Source organism: Dipodomys ordii, unplaced genomic scaffold (assembly GCF_000151885.1).
Source record: "Dipodomys ordii isolate 6190 unplaced genomic scaffold, Dord_2.0 Scaffold130, whole genome shotgun sequence".
NCBI lineage: Eukaryota > Metazoa > Chordata > Mammalia > Rodentia > Heteromyidae > Dipodomys > Dipodomys ordii.
In genome coordinates this window covers 6164680-6182796 of record NW_012267346.1, presented here as the reverse complement: position 1 = coordinate 6182796, position 18117 = coordinate 6164680, and the positions used below count along the sequence as shown (strand labels likewise).

The following is an 18117-nucleotide window of genomic DNA, read 5'->3' as shown; positions in this document are numbered from 1 at the left end:
AGATCTTGCTGCACCTGTGATTATCCTGTGAGTCTGGCTTCATTCCTCTGGTGCATCCTGCCTCCTCTGTTGTGATCATGAAGCTTCCCAGTGGTATTTTTTGAAGCATTCTCTCTTAGCACAAATTGCCAGCCCAAGATACAAGTAGGAATCCGCTCAGCTCTTGTCCGGCCCTCGTGGTGAGAAATCCTAGAGGGATGCAAAGCAGTACTATTTCAACCTACATCCTATAATTGTCAGAGCTTCCTGGGCCCATGAGTCCCTGCGGTGAGCCACACGATCTACTTACATATGGGGAAAGCTATGGCAGAATATAACACCTTGATTGATTGAGCACTGCAGGAGAAAGCAATCTATAACTTTATCACTCTTCTCCAATATCTCCTTTCTACACAGTCCCCCAACTGTGTTTCCTCATAAGCTCCTTTCTCCATATTCATCCCCCAAGTGACTACAGGTATAATATTGTGTAATAAGCACCCACATGCTGCAATAAATACCATCACAGACCAAACCCTGTTCAGATCCAGTTAAATAATGCTTTCCCCTGCCTCCCTCCCTCCTTTTTTGTAGGTCTCTCTGCAACACCTCAGGGATACCCTAGAGACTTGATTTTACTGTAACATTCATTATTGTCATTATATCTAATCATCACAGAAGAGGGAAATACTGACAAGGTGGCTTCTTGACTTAACAAAAACTATCCCAAGGTTGCTGGAGCAAACACCATATAGAAAGTTCTGCAGATTGGTAGTCAGAGGACGTTCGTGAAGACTGCAGTCAGTAGTTACTGCAAATGAGAGCTACAAATGAATATAATGTAGACTCTAAAGGATAAGCATGACGATTGTGCTGCCATTCTTTTTTTTGGGGTGGGGGCCTGGTCGTGGGGCTTGAACTCTGGGCCTGGGCACTGTCCCTCAGCTCTTCAGCTCAAGGCTAGCACTCTACCGCTTGAGCCACAGTGCACTTCTGGCTTTTTTTTTGTGCTTATGTGGTGCTGAGGAATTGAACCCAGGGCCTCATGCATGCAAGGCAAGAGCTCTACCACTGAGCCACCTTCCCAGCCCCTGTGCTGCTATTCTTATCACTGGGTTTTCCCGTGAAACCTCAATCCTATCACCACATCACTTGCTCCATATGCTACAGGTCTATCCAATTCGGACGAGTGTGTTTCCTACAAGGAGGAGATAGGGAGCGAAAGGAACCGCTCTCTACCACCAGCTGACAATGTGACATCCCCTGCATGCCAGACAGAACTGTGCCTTTTGTGTAGCAGCCTGAAGTAATGTAATTGGGGCTGCTGCAACTCATCTAGAAGTTTCCATTGCAGCCTCCCTCCGCCTGGGGCAAGAGAGAGTCCCAAATGAAGAGGAAGGAGGTCAGCAGAGGACATCTGTTTGCAGGAGGGAGGATTGATAAAGTGCCCATGCACAATGTCACTTTCCAATATTAGAGATTTTATTGCACCCCAGACTATGAACTGCACTGGGGTATTTTCTTCCCCTTCAGTCGGGGGAGCATAACTTTTTGAAAGTATTAGTTCTCCTTATAAACACACACAGAAGCTAGATGCCAGTGGCTTGTGCCTTTAATCCTAGCTACTTGAGAGACTGAGATCTAAGGATCTCAGTTCAAAACCAGCCCAGGCAAAAAAAAGTCTGTGAGACTCTTATCTCCAATTAATTACCAGAAGTAGAGCTGTGGCTCAAGCGGTAGAGCGGTAGAGCACTTACCTTGAGCAAAAAAAAAAAAAAAAAAAAAAACCTCAGGGACAATACCTAAATCCTGAGTTCAAGCCCAAGACTGACCCAAAATTAGAAAGAAAAAGAAAGGTAATAGAGAATAATTTTTCAAAGGTATTACAAGCAAATGGATCTCGAAATCCAGCAAGAACAACTCTTTTAAAAATTAACGAAAATGAAGAGTGATGGCCATTCCTTCACAGAGTGCAGTCCTCTGCATGGACTCCAGTACTTCGTACAATGGACTTGCCTACTATATTCATTCATTTCGATCTTCTAAACAAAATCCTCTTTCAAAATGTAAATGTATCAAACTGAGACAGATGCAAAGAGGCTTAAACAGTAAAGTGACCAAGAAAGAATTATGACTAAGAATTCTCTTGAGCATCCCCAGGTTCTCAGAAAAGCACTGTCCCATGCAAGGAGAATTAATGAAGTTGTTATAGCAGTGAGTACTCCCTAGTACATGCATTGGTTCCTTGTATATGGGCAGAGAATCCATCAAGTGGCAGGTACCATTCTGCATGCCAGAAGTACTGCAAGAACAAGCTAGGATCCTGGCTAATGCTCACAATCCTGACAGATATGGTGGAGAAAACTGGATGACTTTAGATGGAAGTGTCATCTCTCAAAGCCTGGAAATCCAGGGAAGATATGTTGGAAGGAGGTGTCTCCTAGAGGAATTCCTCAGGGATGACAAGGAATTATCCTAGCGAAGATGAAAAGCGAGTATCCCAAGATGAAGGCTAGGCACAATAGGAGGCACCGTAGTGAAAGTGAAAGAGAGAATGAATGTCCAACATGTCTTTTTGGTAAAGAGAGCCAGGACAGTTCTTACAGGCTAGAGAACTGTTCTCACTGCTTGTTCCTGTTCTTAAAAGAGGAGAGGAGCTCTAGTGAGGGGACACTGTGTATGATGAGATATGCGGCCTCATTGCTCTGCCCATAGGGAAGGATGACATGTGTCGGGGAGATCAGCTAGCTGGTGGATTCCATGGTTCAGATGATGAGTAGAGAATGAGGAACGTAGGCTTGGGGCAGGGACCAAGTTGAAGATACACAGGAGATAAACACAAGAGGGCTCTGGGATTGCTTAGATTTGGAGAAAGACATGAGGAAAGGAAAGCAGCAAGGCTGATACTTGGGATTTGGGCTTGAACAGCTGGGGGAGAACCAATCTAGGGGGTATTCACTGTGTTGGGAGCCCAAGAGAAGTGAAGTTAGTACACACAGTATTGAGATAATTTGGCTCCATTGGTTTTGAGCTATGCAAGTGTCTAAATAGATCACTCATTGGACAGATGCAAAGCTCCAGAGGGAGTTCTGTGCTGGACATAGTTTAGCATCGTCTGTGTATATGTGGTGAAGCCAGATAAATGACTATCTTTCAGAAAGTGTAGAATAAGAAAATAGGTGACAGTGGGAGAAAATACCCCAGAACCCCAATATTTAATGTTCTGAATGTTAACTAAAGTAACCTAGCTAGTCAGAGGCTGAGATGTGATGGTCCCAGTTCAAAGCCAGCCTGAGCAGTGAAGTCCTGAGACTTAAATTAAGTAACAATAAAGCTGGATGTCGAGTGCCAAGTGGTAGAGTGCCAGTCTTGAGTTAAAAAAAAAATCTAAGTGACTAGTGCCCAGACCCCTAAGTTAAAGCCCAGGGACTAACACACACATATACACTCACAAAGTAATCTGTGAATTAAAAGAACCCTCAGAGACTGAGAAGAGGCCAAAGAAGATGGCAGTAAACAACATAGCATTATGGGAACCAAGGTAAGAGACTCTGGCTCACTGCGGGAAATGGTCCACAAATGTCAAATGTACGAGGGAAAAATAAGGAGCATGAAGTGCCTTTTCAAGTATCTTTCTGCTGTGTAATTGTAGCATACAGTTCAGTTACCTGTGAAGTCAATGTGCAGTCAGCAGGCTGTAAGTAAAGATGTTCTGCCTACAGGACATAAAAAAATTAACTCAGAGATACTGAAGCAATGGGAAAATTTGGAACACTGACAAAGCCCATAACTTTAGTTTATTTGTCCTCTACGGTAGATGTCTTGAACCAGTGTTTACTTTGTTTGTGCTTAGTTAATATTCATAACATGAGAGAAGGAATGAATGTCACATAATGATAGGAAAATAGTAGGATTGGTTAATTCATCCGTTACTTGACATAGTTCATGGGTGCCATCCTCAAGTTATTAACTACTCATGATCACAAGATGGCTGCAGCAATTCCAGCATCATGTGTCTGCATCACAGTTCCCACAGTAGGGGGAGAGGGCTGTATCTTCTTGCTATCTCAATCTAGTAACAAGAAAACCCTCCTCTTCATTCACAAGAGCGCTTACTGATAAACCCTAGCTACTTGTTCCCTTACTTTTGACAAATGCTTTCATAAATCTCTAAGTAATACAACTACTTCCAAAGCACCATTGCCTGGTGAGTTCCCGTTGGAAGACCTGCTAGGTGTTGTCAGCCACCAGGCTATCCCCTATGAACTCAGAGCAGGGTATCACTGGCCACTCACAAGCACCTGGTCTCGGATGCTCCATCCAGCCACTGACTCACACGAATGGCCAACCAAATGATGGGAGGGTAGTAGATAATAAAAGGAAAGCTGCCTGTGGCTTCCCAACACGTTCCCAACTTCCTACTTTTGCCAAGGACTTAGAGTTAGACATGTCCACTCAACATTGGGTCTTGAGCCTTACAGAAATATCTACAAGATGGCGGTACTCATATAAGAGTTCTAAGCTGGGGTCTGGTCCCTGGCGTCTCATTTCCTGTGTGTGGAAGGCAGGGGATATGTTTTCCTCTCTCTAGAATTCTGCTTCCTGGCTGAACATAAACCCCAGATTATAGTCTGTATCAGGTAGCAGAGTCATGCTTTCCTATAACCATTACCCCCGGCCCTTGTAGTTCTGGCCCCCTCAAGCTGCTTGATTGAAGGTATCTTGTCATGAGCTAGTGGTCCTCTGAGGATGCTGTCAGATGATGAACTCCCAACTCCAACTGGCATTTCAGAATTATCAGAGGATACAAGTCCATAATCCAATCTGGACTCACACCATTACCCACCTAATGTAGGAGCTCAAGAGTCATGAGCTTTTTTCTTCCCACACATGAACCCTGTCCTGCCCCTGGCCCTCCTCTCATGTGCCACCCCCTGCTGGATCCTCTCCACCCTCTCTAAATGCACTCGGAGGTAGCTGAAATCCCACCATGGAAGTGTCAGAACTTCTCCCCCTCCTAAGGCTGTGTCTGCCACCCACCCAGTTTTGTGTTGCTCAGGGGTCCTGCCATATACACACACACCCTGAAGCTCCTCCTTCTCCTGGGCTTCAGGCTTCCACCCCAGCATCTTCTCCCATAATCCTTTGCACGCCACCCACCCTCTGAGCCAGCTGAGGAGTGTCATTTAACTCTGCGGTTGCAAAAACACATTTGCTTTTGCCAATAACATGAGTCTATTGCTAGGAATTTCTCAAATCTACTTTCTAATCTACTTTATGGCAGTGAAGAACATGTCTTCTCATAGGCAATGGTCAGAACAGTAGCCACTAGTCATGGATGGTCATGGATGGTCATGGAGCATTTGAAGTAGGATAAATCTGACTGATAAACTATAGTTTAAACCCTAGCCACCTTGAATAACTACTGTATGCAGTGACCAGGCCCATTTCAAAAGCTCAGCTGGAACACCAGTGCTGCTTAAACTTGGAAATAGCTAGTCCCTACTACCCACTCCCCTCTCCAACCATTAAGGAGTATTTTAAATCTTGGGATCTTCTTTCAGCTGGATTACCCTAGTAATTTTTTTAAGCCCCTTTCACAATAATAGTGTGACACACAGTCTGTCCTATTGCAAGGGACAGACACTGATATGCAGTTCATTTCATATTCACTCACTGTCCCAGTTGCATGTTTGATATCAAAACATCCATAAATAGCAAGTTTCTTTCAGCTATACATTTTGGAGCAGAGTCACTATTCAGAAATAGTGGTCAGAGCACCCGTAGCTCATCAGAATAGATACAGGCAGACCAATCAATGCCCTCGGTGTGAAATTTGCTGAAGAAGCATTTATCCAGGACTGAACCGGACACCTCTGACAGGTAGATGTCACTTTTTGACTTTGTCAAAGGTGCCAAGACAGAAAAGAATGCAGACTACCTCTGTGTGTGTGTGTGTGTATGTGTGTGTGTGTGTATATGTATGTGTGTGTGTGTGTGTGTAGAGGGGGTGGGGGTCTGTGGACCACAAAGTGTAGCTCAAAGCAGCAAAGGCTGATAAATGCAACAGGAAATAGCCACAGGAAATGTAGCTGAAGCCAGCTGTCCAAGGTCAATGTCTTTGTCACTTTTGTGATGGGAAGTCACAGGCACTTACAGTTACTATTTTAGGCAAAGGCCTCTGAACAAGAGAGAAAAGACTACTAAAATCAAAGGATGATTTAAGTCCACAGTAATAGCTACAACTTTTTTTTTTAAGTGAAGGATTTTCCAATTCAAAAACATGTGTCATTCCTCCCCATGGGCGAAATCACATGAGTATCACAAATCAATGAAATTTTGAGATTGAATATATTTGGCATAGATCTTCAAGGCAGTGAGCTTAAAAGATTGTATGAGTCTCAAAGACATCTTCATCATGTGTAAAGAGCCTGTCATTCTCACAACGTTCTTCCTGTAGACAGCTTGTTCAACCAACCCAGAGACTTCTGGCTGCAGGTAGAGAGAAAATATTGAAAGTTCTCTGACTGTGAGTTCTAAAAATATAGGATACTTGGTTGTGTGAAATCCTGCATGTGTGTTCACATCCCAATGGAACCCAGACACTCTGAAACAGATTCACACAGAACACACACACATGCACTAACACACACACACACACACACACACACACATACACATGCACACACATGCAATACCAAAATGATTTTTCCTCATTGGAAACAAAAATGTACCTGAAGGGCTACCACCATTTTTCATTCATTTGTTCTTTTGTATATTTATTTTTTAATTAGTATTATAAAGGTGATATACAGAGGGATTCTAGTTACATAAGTCAGGTAATAAGTACATTTCTTTTTGGAAAATCACCCCTTCCTTCTCTCTCTCCCAGATTTTCCCTCCTTTACCTCCACTCACAAGCTGTATAGCACATTTTCAACATAGCATCTAGTGAGTACCCCTGCTGCATTTGTTTACCCTTTGTCCCTCCATTTCTCTTTTCTTAAATAACATAAGATTGACATGGGGTTTTTGTGTGTGTGGGTTTTTCTTGGGGGGGGGGGGGGGAGGGAGGTTGTTTGTTTTGTTGGTCATGGGGCCTGAACTCTGGGCCTGGACTGTGTCCCTCAGCTCTCCAGCTCAAGGCTAGCACTCTACCACTTGAGCCACAGCACCACTTCCAGCTTTTTCTGTTTATATGGTGCTGAGGAATTGAACCCAGGGCCTCATGCATGCAAAGCAAGCGCTCTACCACTGAGCCACCTTCCCACCTATTGCCATGTTTCTTAAGTGTTTAGGAATCAATAAGATTGCCATGTTTTTTAAGTGTTTAGGAATCAAACAGCAATAATATCCATGAAGAAATATGCAGTGTTTCATCAGAATGTACTGCTTCTCTTCCTTAATTACCACTTTGCTTAATCACATGTACTCCCAGGTATATTGAAGAAAACATCTCTTATCGAAGTTGAAAAATGCCAGGGAGCCATTTTCTACTTCTTAGGTTTCAAGTTTTGAGTTCTTTTTGGGAAATTCTTAGATGAGTTCTTTCTTAACTCATTCCTGCTTGCGGTATCATTTTGTAGATGAAGGAGGTACTGGTGACTTTGACTCCAGTGATATAAAAGCTTATTGGAACTGACCAGCTTTGCAAAGCTCTGTGGCTAGTTGCTAATACGATACTTTCATGGGCTGCAAGCAATGACTATGCCCTCTTAATTAGTAGGGGTGTTTTCCTACTCTAGTAGTGAAAATGCATCAATATGAATGAATAAGTGAGTGAGTGAATGAATGGATGAATTAGACTGGACAAAGTCTCTATATCATGGCTCATTGATTTTTATCCTCTAAGACATCACTATAATCTAGTGTCATTTCCACAGAAGACACTTTACATATTCTTGATATGGCACCCTGTTTGCTCATTGAGTGTCGGGGAAGCTAAAATGAGTGCTCCCAACACACTAAGCAGCAGCTCTTTTCTCAGAGGAAAAAAAGATATTTGCATCCTTGGATGAGTCTTGACAAGGCTAATTATTTGCCTTAACATTGGTGGCTTCCCTTTTTAATTGTACTTTAATTATTGCCCTTGGTGATCATCAGTAACTTAATATGTGTTTGATTTTTTTTTGCAAGTGTAAATTCTACACATTTTCATCACCAGGAAAGATTCAGTTTAGTTAAACGTTTCTACATAGTCTAAAATGGTCATGTAACACTGTAATTTCTCTTGACAATGGGAGCTAAATGTAAGTGTTGATTTCATTATATTCATTATTTTCTGCTACAAGGTCAAATATTTAACAGAATTTATTACAACTACATGGGTATTGTGTGTGTGTGTGTGTGTGTGTGTGTGTGTGTGTGTGTGTGTGCATTGTTCCTGTGTTGTACTTTTTTGTTTTGATGTGGTTTGGTTTTTGAGATAGGACCTCTCTGTAGCAACCAGCCTAGCCTGAACTTTTGATTTCCTGCTCCTTCTGAGTGCTGGGATTACAAGAGTGTGTTGTATGTTTATGTCTTATTTATAGAGAATTGCTATATTGTTTTGCCATCCTTGAAGCATTTAAATTTTGAGATAAGTTGCCAATGTCATGGATGGGTGGGGTGCATGTGCATGGTAGGTAGAGAAGGAGATCTAAACATACACCTTGCATGTAGTAAATTCTGAAATATTGTTTCAGGAGTTCTTACCATTCCTGTCATGAACAGAATGTACCACATAGTACTTGACAATAAAGATATTCCAGAATCATTTATTTTTGCATTCCTTTCTTCCTCCCCAGATTTCTGCTGCATGCAAGGGCTTTTATTTAAGGACTACCAACCTCTAGGTCTACATTAAAACTTTATCAACTTTGGCAGGTGCTGGTGGCTCACACTTATCTGTAATCCTAGCTACTCAGAGACTGAGATCTGAGCATCACAGTTCAAAGCAGCCTGGGCAGAAAACTCAGACTCTTATCTCCACTTAACATCCCAAAAAGCCTGAAGTAGGAGCTGTAGTTCAAGTGGTAGAGCACTGGCCTTGAATTAAAAAGCTTAAGTCCTAGGACTAACACCTAATACTCTCTGTCTCTCTGTCTCTCTCTTTCCCTCTCTCCCTCCCTCCCTCTCTCTATGTCTTTCTCTTTCTCTGCCCAAAAAATCCCATTTATCCATTTGTTTACTTCCCATTTCTTGCTGCAGTATGTCCAAATAGATAAGACAATCAAGAAAAACAAAACCGCCTATAAAATGCTTGGCTGTTTTAGCTCACATGTTATTTCAGGCTGATTGGCAAGTCTAGAGGAGATAAGAAGCTTCTTCTCCTCTCTCCCAGCACCTCATGCAGAACATTGACCTGAAAGGAGGTTGGACATGTATCAAATGAATACCAGGAAGTTGGTACTGGAGATGTTTAGCAGGGTGGTAAAGGGGAAGAGGGCAGATGAATGAAGAGAAGAAGAGTGGGAAGAGAATGCAGGCATGATATTCATGAAACCAGGAAAATTGTAGGGATGGATGAGGTTAGTGGGAATAGAGGAGAGGAACAAAAGGGGTTGATGTTGATCAAGATGCACTGTACTCAGAAACTGACATGTTGAGTTGTTACTCTTGTTCAACTAAAGATAATAAAAAATAAAGACCAAGGTTGACCCCCCCCCCCCGCAAAATGCAGTTACTCCTCCACTCCCATCCCCCAGCCAAAGGTCAGAAAGGTTAAAGAGCTCATTGTCAGCTAGTGATGACAGGGACAGCTTGTCACCCTCACATGCCAAGTCCTGGCTTCTTCCCATTGTGCCTGCTGCTTCTCCCCTCTCACCTGGCTCTCTGGGAATAAATTACAGGTGCTCTCCAACACACCTCTTCTGATTAAGATTAGGGTTTCTCAGGAGAATATGGCTCCTCACTGTCACCTGATGGTGGCTCCCTTTATTTCTTTTTACCCGAGATGGGGAAAGCATCCTCTTCCATTGACTCTCCAGATTGCTACAGTTTTTGAGGAGCCTACTGGGTTCACTTTGGTTGTTTTTTTTTGTTTTGTTTTTGTTTTTTTTACACCACTGAGTTTCTAAAGCATTTAAGAAAGGAGACAAATGGGAGATCCAAATTGTTACCAATTTGGAGGAAGTTGCTAATGGTCCTGATAATCCTACTCCTCATTCTTATCACCTCCAATCAGCCCATCAGGTGAAAAGGTGTGAGGGCTGAGTTAACTGACCTGTGGTGGGAAGGATAGTTTTCTTCTCCTCCCATTGCAGGATAAGGCACCAATGGCTGCACATTGGCCATGGTCTAACTGTACAAAGTCAGGAACTGAACAAAAATCAGGATCATGTAGAGAAGCAAGGAAGTGAGGAAGGGGTTTTCCTCTCTAACATAAACTGTTGTTTTTTTCTTTTCTCACTTAATGAGGCAGCCTGTAATTCCTTTGTATTTTTTAAATAAAACAAATATATGCATCTTTATAGAGCAAATTGTTAATGATGGTTCAACTGCTTCCATCTCACCAGATTCCTTCAGAACTCTGCCAGGGCACACAAAGATTTCATTCTGATGTCTTTATCATTGATATGTGCATATTGTTCTACATTCCTACTGTTGTACTTGACAGGACTGCAAACACATCTTCAATGTATCAGTATCACCCACACGGTCATTTCATTTGCATTTCTCTCATTTCCATTTTCCAAATGACACTTAGAACTTGATTTTTATTTACCTGAACAAGCACTCATCCTACTTTAGAATATTCTGTTCTTTTGCTCGCTATATTTAGCTCCTATTTTTTTCCTTTATGCTGCTTTTCTTCTTCCTCTTGGTGTTCCCTGTTACTTTTTGCAAATTAAAAAAGTCAGAAAGTTTTATGGGTAAGTCAAAACTATCCATCTGCTTCTTTCTTGTGCAGTCTGAATTAACAATTAATAGTTGTTTCTACTGTTCTCTTTTTTTATATTTCTATTTATTTTCCTTTGGACTTTTATATTTAGCTTTTTGGTATATTTAAAATTTAAAGCAATAATTGCTCAATATATGGATATAAATACAATGTACTTCTTTATACTCATATTCAACTGCTATTTATCCAGTAAGGATTTCTTGTCTCATGAGAAATATATTTTAGACATACTTTTTTTAATAAACCACAATTTGTATCTTAGAAAATCAGAGTCAATGGTGAGCTTAACTTTATTAAAGCATTTTTATTTTCAGAGTTAGAATGGACCATTTTATCTTAAATCGTAAAAGACCACAAACTGCATATTCTCAAAGCAAAATGTCTGTTTTTCACATAACTTGGGAGTTGAAAAAATTCTACCTGTTATTATGTAAGTGTCCAGGAGAATCTAAAGGAATTTCTGTTACCATTTTCCAAGGTGATATTCATCTATAACTAACAACTTCAACTAAATGTATGCTTTAATAAAATCAAATCTTGGGCTCCAGCCCAAGATCCATAGACCCACTGCTTTGACCTCTGGTGGGCATGTCCAGATAGCAGTAGTGAGTGCACATACCAAAGCAAACTGTTTACATTGTGGGCCAAGATGAAGAGAGAAGAAGAAAGCAGAGGGCCACAGTCCTATTTCAGGACACACCCAATGACCTAAAGACTTCCCGCTAGGCCCCACCTTCTAAAAGCTCACAGAGTCTCCCAGCAGTGCCATCTGTAGACCAAGCTTTTAACGCCTGGGCCTTTGTAGGCCATTCAACATCCAAACCATTCTAAACCTTAAAGCAAAGCAAATGATAAACAGCAAACCATTTTTAACCACCCCCCCTGCGCCCCACCAAATATTTGGAATATAGTCACAATGGTAATGTCCTGTAGAGGTACACTTCCTAAAGATAACAACATAAATTTAAATGTGTCTTCTAAGCCAAAATCTGACTAAACCTTCCATTTTTTTTTTTTTAGGACATGGTTTCTATATATCGTGAGTGTATATTTCTACCTTTTTTCACCATTTACATTGTTTCTCTGCTTCTCAGGGATTCTTATTCTACTTTTCCTAACTCTCACACCTGCTAGCTCAAGCTGACTCTTCTCTGGTCTACAATACTTCATGATAGCCTGTCCATTTCTCTTTACCCAAGGTGCATCTGTCTTCTGCTTAACATTCTGCCTAATGCCTGAGAAGAACCAGCAGGGATGCTGGCTCTGGAGAGATCCAACAGAATGGTAGTTTCCACATGAATTGTCAGGAGCCAATAGCAAACCTGCCCTTCCTCACAAGATGGAGGAAACTGTAGGAGTTGGTGATTTCAGATATGTGGTTAATGACAATAGTCTCTCAACAAGTGTTTGTCAATTGAGTGAATTCAGTCTTTCTCTACTCTCCTCACTCTCCTTTATTTGTTATTAACCTGACCCAACCAACATCTTCATTCCTAAGTGTCACAGAAAGAGGAGAGTAAGACTGGTGCAAGTTCCACAGCCACATTTATACCTGACAGAAGCCTATAGCTTTCAATGTCTCATCACTTAAAATTCACAATGTTCTGCACCAACTTCTGCATACCATTCTCTGCCACTTCTGTCATCTGATTCTACCTTGTTAGACATGTCATCTTGTGTCTGGCTCACATCGGTTTTTTTCCACTTCACCTGACTGCTCTTTTCAGCCTAGTTGTTCATATTTCTCTTTCTCTCCCTCCTCCCTATCTCCCTCCCCTTCTCTCTTCCTTCCTTCCTTCCTTCCTTCCTTCCTTCCTTCCTTCCTTCCTTCTTTCCTTCCTTCCTTCCTTCCTTTCAGGTTAAGTCTGACTATGTAGTCCAAGCTAGTCTTACAATCCTCCTGCCTCCTGTTGGAGGTATGCGTTAGGTATGCATTACCACACCTAGCTCTTCATTTTTTCCAAGTTGATGTCTGACTCTGTTTCCCAGGGTGGCAGTGAATTTGAGGGCTCAAGCCATCCTCCTGCCTCAGCCTCCCAAAGGGATTACAAGGGCATGCCACTATGCATAGGTTGGTATGTACTTATTTTGCCAAGTTTACTTCCAGGATTCATATTTAGAAAACTCAACATCCTGCTGCTTGCATTTCTTTAGCTTAAAGCAACCTTCTCTCTTCCGTATTAGCCTCAGCCAGCATTTCTTATTCTATGCTTCATCAGGCAAGACACCATTGTCATTCCAGGTTCTCTTCTCTCAAATGCTTAACTCTTAATTCAGTGATTCTCTAAGTGTGAGAATCCAGCTACTTGATAAACAAGCATGTTCTTGATTGCCATTCCAGGCCTACAGGGTCAGAAACTCTGGAGGTAGAGGCTAGTCATCTGGGTTCTAACTACCTTTTAAGGCATTGTGATGTACACCAATTACCTACTTCCTCAAACCATCTAGTTTTCTCGCCTGCATTCTGCTTTCCTCCTGTTCATATTTTTACTAGTTTGAGTGGGAAACCAATGATTGAAGATCATTGTAAGCCATTCACACAGACAATTGTTTTTAGTGTCCTGATTTTTTTAAGTTAAATTTAATTGTAAAGGTGATGTGCAGAGGGGTTACAGTTACATGTCAGGTAATGAGTGTATATTTGAACAGGGTTGCCCCCTCCTTCATTTTCCCCCACTTTTTCTCCCCAACTCCCCTTTTCCCCAAAGTTGTATAGCTTATTTCCAACATAGGGTCTAGTAAGTATCACTGTTGAATTGGTTCATACTTTTTCCCACTGTTTCTTTCATTCCCCTTCCCTTCCCCAAATCAGATAAACTTATATACAAGACAAATCAAAAACAGTGCCAACAGGGAATAGACCAAAGGGAGGGGAGACAAGAAAGAAAAATAAATAAATAACTTGGAGTTCATTTCAATGAAGCACCATTTTATATGGTCATATACACATAGCTATTGAGCCATTTTGGTTCTCTCCTAAAAATATCCTCTCTTGTTCTCACTGTGCAATGCTTAGAGTGTTGTTTAATTAATCATGTCCAAGTGTAATTATTTGTCTTTTACTATCCAGTGGATTAACTAGTAGAGTTATAGATATAGTCTAGTTATTACAAATGAGGGAAAGCATGCAGCTGATGTTTCTTTGGGCCTGGCTTACTTTGCTTACTATAACTTTTTCTGTCTTCCCATTTCCTTATGAATGGGGCAATATCATTCTTTCTGATGGAAGCATAGAATTCCACTATGTATATGTACCACATCTTCTTGCTCCATTCATCCACTGAGGGGCATCTAGGTTGATTCCATATCTTAGCTATGGTCAATAATGTTGCAATGAACATGGATGTGCTGGTGGCATTAGTGCAGGCTGGTTTGTAGTCATTTGGGTAAATGCCTAGGAGTGGGATTGCTGGGTCATAGGGAAGCTGTATGTTTAGTTTTTTGAGGAACCTCCATATTGCTTTCCAGAGTGGTTGAACAATTTTACATCCCCACCAACAGTGTAGTAGTATTCCCTTTAAGCCATATCCCCACCAGCATCTGTTATTATCAAGAAAACAAATAATAACAGACAATTTTTATTTTTATTACTTTTTATTTTTTAATATTTTTATTGTAAAGATACTGTACATAGGGGTTACAGTTCCATGAGTAAGGTAATGAGTTCATTTCCTATCGAGCATTGTTACCCCCTCCTTTGTTTTTCCCCTACTATCCCTTCCCTCCTCACCTCCCCACTCCTCCCTCCCTCTCACCAGAAGTTGTGAAGCTGTAAAATTTGTTTTCAACATAGTGTCTTGTACATCTTATTAACAGACAATTTTTAAGTGCTATGAAACATCAAAGCAATTTCCATCACTCAGTGAATTCTCTCATCCATAATAAAATAAGATGGTGATGACCTCATAGTTGAAGGGACTCATAACTTGTAAGCCTCATCTTAATTTTGGTACAGAGTCTTCCTGGGGACAAGTGTGCCAGAATTCATTTCTCAACAAAGGCAAACTTTGAAATGCTTTCAAAGATACTGAAAAAACTAATAGGAAAAGGATGTACATGGGACTCCTAATAGTCTTTCAATTAATAAAGTTTGGAATCACCAAGCATTAGGAATTCCCAGCTAATTTTGTATCATGATGTTGGGTATGTGGAAACAGTTACACTGTTTCATTTGTGTGTCTGTATGTTTTAAAATATCATAATAAAAATTTTTAATCTTACTTAAAAGTGGCAACATTGTTGTGCCCAACTCAAATGGCTCTTCTTTTTGTCACCACCATATTGACTATAAATGAGATTAATGATGGATATGTTCTACTTACTGAATGGCTTTTATTTTTACTGAGTGTGTATGTGTGTGCATGCATGTATATGTATGTACACAGATGGAGTGATGGGTGCATGGGGGGAAGAAAGGCTGTGTAAACCAAAAACCCTTCAGAAAAACCATCTTATGAGATCCATTTTTATATCACTAGATTTTAGAATATTAATACATAAGATTTGACTTGTTGGAATTTGTCTTAGGATGAATAAAGTGGAGAGAATTCTAGTTGCAGAAAATTCTCTATACAAGAAGATGGTCCTCCTGATATATTTTTTCATGATAGTATAAAATATTGGGAAGTCCTAGCTGGGCATTGGTGGCTCACTCCTCTAATCCTCGCTACTCAACAGGCTGAGATCTGAGGATCACAGTTCAAAACCAGCCCGGGCAGGAAAGGCTATGAGACTCTTATCTCCAATAAACCACACAAAAAACCGGAAGTGGTGCTGTGGCTCAAGTGGCAGAGCACTTGCCTTGAGCTGAAGGGCTGAGGGACAGTGCCCAGGCCCAGAGTTCAAGCCCCACAACCGACCAAAAAATAAAAATAATAATATATAGATAGATACATACATATGGAAGTCCTTTATGGCCAATCACAGGGAAATAGCACAGTAAGTATTTCTACACTCATCTACTATAATCATCAAGATAATGGTTAGGCAAGTTATGCTTAAAATAGTAAGAAAAATCAGTACATATTTGACACATAGTAAGATTACAACCATGAAAATAATTTACAGAGAAAAAAACCTTGTTTTTATTAGCTAAGGTGGCTATGTGATCACCATCTTCCTTCTCAACCTCATTTTTATTTTTCCAATGGGAATCTCCAGCAGTTAGAAAAATGGAACTCCCACAGTGAATCCCTCTCCCAAGTGGCATGGGCCTGTGAGACCAAGCAAAGGTCTCTTTAATTCTACAGGGAACTTCATTTTTTGAGCGCAAGAGAAGTAAGCAGTATCTCTTGTTGGTTCCTAGCAAATTTTTTCACTGTAAATCAGATGCATTGACAAAAACTGAGTCATAGATGGAGTCAAAGAAATCCACCTGCAGTGCATCTTTGTTACCAATGGCACTTTTGCCTGGCACTTTCAACTGTTAACATGGTGGTGATCATTGAAGTACATCTTTGTCCCCACCTTCCCCCCCCCCAGAGAAGTAGGACTTGGCATTAGCCCTGTGATCCCCCACCCCTGGCCTCAGGTTGTCTTATCCAGGAGCGTGAATAGACTTGGAACATCAAGAGCCAAAGTGGTTCTTCTACAGATGTAGTCTGCTGAATGGCAGCTGTGTCATTGTCCCACCCACTGAGCCCAGCTACTTCCTATGACGTCAGTTTGACCATGATAAATAAAAATCACATTAAGAGGACTGGAGGCCATCAAAAATGATACCTTAACACATAAATCCCTTTCCATCCCACCCTTGGCACATCCACAGCCTTGCCACTACATTTGTCCTCTTATGAATGATAGTAAGCATGTTGATGACCTCGATTACAATAACTTTTATGATAATCTGGGGCATGCACAAAGGTTGAATGAAAAGAAAAAATCCAACCCAGTATTCAAATTGGCCAGTGCTTTCTCTTGTCTGATATAGATAATTTGAGGCAACAGAGAGGATACTTCTTATGTTTTTTATGTTTATAGAAAATTCAAGTCCAATATTCTATGTCCTTGAATCATATACTATTTCAAGCCTATTTGTAGATTACTCTGGTGAACATACATTTATTGGACCAGTTCTAATGGGGTATGCTAGAGTTATACACCACCCAAAGCATTATTGTATAAAATCAAACTTTGAATGGAACCCTGGAAAAGCAAGGCACTAACCTCGGTGCTACCACACTGTTTCATTTTTATCAGTCATCTTTCTTCTGGAGCTAAGTTAGATAATTGCTCTGCTGGTTTCTTTGTTTGGGAGTAGACATAACTCTGTCTTTCATCTGTATATTTATTCACTGGACTTGAACAGCTTTTAGTCCTCTTTAAAAATTAATTTGACTTTAATATCTAGTTATCTAAGACTCCCCAGAGCTAAGATGAAATCACACTGAGGGAATTTTGATCTGACAAATGGCCATTATACCGAAGCCTTTGATCCTCTGCTGTGGTGTCAGTTCACAGCCCTTGTGCAGCTGAGCTGTAAGCCAGATCAAAGTGGGCATGATTAATGGTCAGTACCAAGAGAATCTTGGCACTTCCCAAAAGCCATAGGTTGCTGCACCTATTAGGTAGAGATTAGAGCTTCTTAAATGTGTATCCTACTAGAGAGATTGGATGAGAGTGGAGGTAAACAGGAGGTGGAATGATGTTTTGCCTGGGACCCTGCTGTATGGTGGTTTCACTTCTTGTTAAGCAACATGAAGCCCTTTGCAACCTAAGGTTGACTTTCTCCCTCTTGATTTCCGTCTCTGCTACCTGCTGGCTATTTGGCTTTTTAAACATTAAGAGAAAAGCTGAGGAAGTGGTGGTGCTGTAGCTCAAGTGGTAGAGCGCTAGCCTTGAGCTGAAGAGCTGAGGGACAGCTCTCAGGCCCAGAGTTCAAGTCCCATGACCAACGAGAGAGAGAGAGAGAGAGAGAGAGAGAGAGAAGCTGGATACTAGTGGCTCATGCCTATAATCCTAGCTACTTAGGAGACTAAGATCTGAAGACTGAAGTTCAAAATTAGCCTGGGCAGAAAAGTCTGTGTCTCTAGTTAACCAGAAAAAAAAAGCCACAACTAGAGCTGAGGCTCAAGTAGTAGAGCACTAATGTTGAGGAAAAAACAAAAACAAAACTAAGGTGCAGCACCCAAAGAAAAGAAAAGGTTAAGATTTTATTTCATCGCCTTTCATTTTTAAAAAGTAGATACCTAAAACACAGGATGGATTATGTTGAGAAAGTTGGAGACAAAAACAGGCAAGGTTGTAATGATCATTAG

At 41.0% G+C, this 18117-nt stretch overlaps 1 protein-coding gene across 2 annotated transcripts in view; it reads left to right on the top strand.

Moving 5' to 3' along the window:
• Positions 1-18117, top strand: part of Phactr1 (phosphatase and actin regulator 1) — a 437712-nt gene that overhangs the window by 340048 nt on the left and 79547 nt on the right. The window lies entirely within an intron of this gene.